At 41.6% G+C, this 2,687-nt stretch overlaps 1 long non-coding RNA gene across 1 annotated transcript; it reads right to left on the bottom strand.

The window, feature by feature from the left end:
• Positions 1–609: 609 nt before the first annotated feature.
• Positions 610–1,166, bottom strand: LOC134286932 (uncharacterized). Its single transcript, XR_009996936.1, has 3 exons — positions 957–1,166; positions 821–899; positions 610–763 (listed from the first exon to the last, which is right to left on the bottom strand). It is a non-coding gene; the product is annotated as an uncharacterized LOC134286932 (long non-coding RNA).
• Between the last annotated feature and the right edge of the window lie 1,521 nt (positions 1,167–2,687).

Genomic DNA, 2,687 nt, shown 5'->3' with positions numbered 1-2,687 from the left:
ACAGCACGAGTCGTACACTTATCCAACGAGGCTTGCCGAGTTGGATAATTACGACGAGTGCTGGAAAAATCGAGTTCTGCACCGAGTTGCGTACAACGTTTTTTGCAATTTCATAAATTACCTTGAGGATAGTTTTTAACAAAACTTTTTCATCAAACTGCACACTGATGTTCATAGCCATGTTTAAGAAAATCTGAACATAACAGGTTATACTGTGCAGTTGTCGCAATTTTTCAAAACTGCGTCCAGAAAGCATCAAGAAGTTGACCAAAACAGAAAACAGTGCTGTAATGGTTCATTACGCAACGCAAATCAGTGCTGTAATGAACCATTACAGCACTGTTAATTTGGTGCGGGAAAGTAGGCCTTTTCCTGTCAGGTTTGCGTGAGGTAAAACAGCCTATTACGATGAGAAATTGCAAAAAATATGTAATGATACAGATTTTTGATAAAAATAATCTGGCATCTCTGATTGGGGTCATTATGACTCCATTCCATGCACTACGGCAGCGGGGTGAGCGTCAGCTAATGCATGAAGAAGGTCAACTCTATTCACAATCGTAGATCACTTTGTGATCTTCGCCATTGTTTATTTCAGTACACTTTAGGCTATAATATTCAACGGAAGGATTGCTTAACGACTGGATATTGTAGCTAGAGAAACGTTATGTTTTCCGGCCTTGGCAGTCTTTCAGAGCAGCAAGAACAATATTGCTTCAATTTCCGACGGTTTCGGTAATGTATTTTACCATTTTCAAGGAATCTATAAGAATGATCGAATAATTTCTAATTACCTTTTTTGGCCCACCCTGTTACTTACAGAAGTTTTGTTCTCTTGTACGGAACGGTAGTGCTCTACATTTGATTGTCCATTCAATTTGAAATGGCGCTCGCTTCGGCTATGGATATAGTGTGATATTACTATTTTACATTTTAAGTTACATTTGTCTACTCACTGCATGTGTGGCGATATTTTTGCAAGACACTGTATCGCGGGTGGCTTTTGCTATAAAAAGCCTGTCGTTTGGAGCTTAACTATTTGTTATAATCGCACAGTTTTCGCCTACGCTTTTAGTCGTGACAGCTTCTTGGCTGTCCGTGCTTGCTACTAGTGTCTTGTAGTGTGTGTAGTACATCATCTAGAATGTTGTTGTTGTGGTGTGAGTGTGTTCGGATTCATTCGTGTTTGTGTATCATTTCGTTTTCGTGTTTTGTTGACATTCCTTACTTCGTGTAATATCCCTGCGTAAATCGCATGTAGCCTTTCTGTGTCTGTCCTTCTATTTATACAATTCGTGTTGTTGACAAAATGACACATCTCTAGAAATTGGAGTGTGTTTGTGTTTTCATTCTTGTCTAGTATTTTCGTTCTGTCTAGATCGAATCTATGTTGTTTTGTGATGCTGTGGTGCATCAGAGCCGTTTTTTCCCCGAGAGCAATCATTTCTTGGTCCTCTACGTCGATTCCTCGTTCCAGCAGTTTGTCCATCGTGTTGTAGTGTGTTTGATGACCATGTATTCTTGTTTTTAGGCGATTGGTTGTCATCCCAACGTACATAGCTTCGCAGTGGCAACAAGGAATGGCATAGATGACGTTTGTTTGCTGCTCAGGTGGGACTGGATCCTTTACCTTCGTGAAATAGTCCCTTGCTGATCGGACGTTGTACTTTGCGAGTCGTATGTTATTATAATCTCGCTGCAAGACCCTGTCAATCTTGTTTGACAGGTGAGGTATGAATGGAATGCGACGGTAGGTATATTCCAGGATTTCTTGCTGATTCTCGTCGTTGGAACGCTCATTCATCCTGTTGGCGATTCGGTGCCTTAGCGGTTTCGGGTAATCGTTTAGCTTGAGTTGTTCATCAACAATCTGCATTTTTGCTTGTTGATCCAGGTTCGTGGTTAGTTGGTTTACCCGTCTAGCGAAGTTTATTGCCATATTCAGCTTTTGACCGAGTGGGTGATATGAATGGAAATTAAGAAAACGTCCACTAGCGATAGGTTTTTGGTACCATTGGGTGGCAATCTTCTGGTTGTCCTGTCTGATAAGGAGCATATCCAGGAATGGCAATTTGTTATCCACCTCCAGTTCGTACGTGAACTGGATGTGGACGTCATAGCTGTTGAATGTTTCCATGACATGGTCTAGTTGGTGGAGAGGGATTGCCGTTACTAGATCGTCTACGAATTTTCGTAGGAATGGTAGGGGGATTTTGAGCATTCGAACAACCGTGTCCAGCAATGTTTCCATTACCCAATCCGCGATTGCTGGAGATAGGGGATTGCCCATAGCCGTACCGAATATTTGTTGGTAATGTTGGCCATCGAAGCGGAAGTAGCTCGCGTCGATACAAAACTCGACTATTTCTAGAAATAGGTCCAAACATATGTTTGTGTTTGGCCTAATTTCGTCCCACCTCATTATGATACTGTTGATTGCCAGCGATTTTGGTATCGAGGTGAATAGCGATTTTACATCCAACGAAACAAGTACGTGATCCCCGGGTAGAGTTATGTTGTTTATGAACTGGCAGAATGAAAAGGAGTCCTTGATGTTGTATTTGCTTACCAGGGATTGCTGCATGACTTGTTGAATATGGCAATAAACTTCGCTAGACGGGTAAACCAACTAACCACGAACCTGGATCAACAAGCAAAAATGCAGATTGTTGATGAACAACTCAAGC

Source organism: Aedes albopictus, chromosome 1 (genome assembly GCF_035046485.1).
Source record: "Aedes albopictus strain Foshan chromosome 1, AalbF5, whole genome shotgun sequence".
In the NCBI taxonomy this organism is placed as follows: Eukaryota; Metazoa; Arthropoda; class Insecta; order Diptera; family Culicidae; genus Aedes; species Aedes albopictus.
Note: the sequence above shows the minus strand (reverse complement) of the source record. Positions and strands in the feature narration are given on the sequence as shown.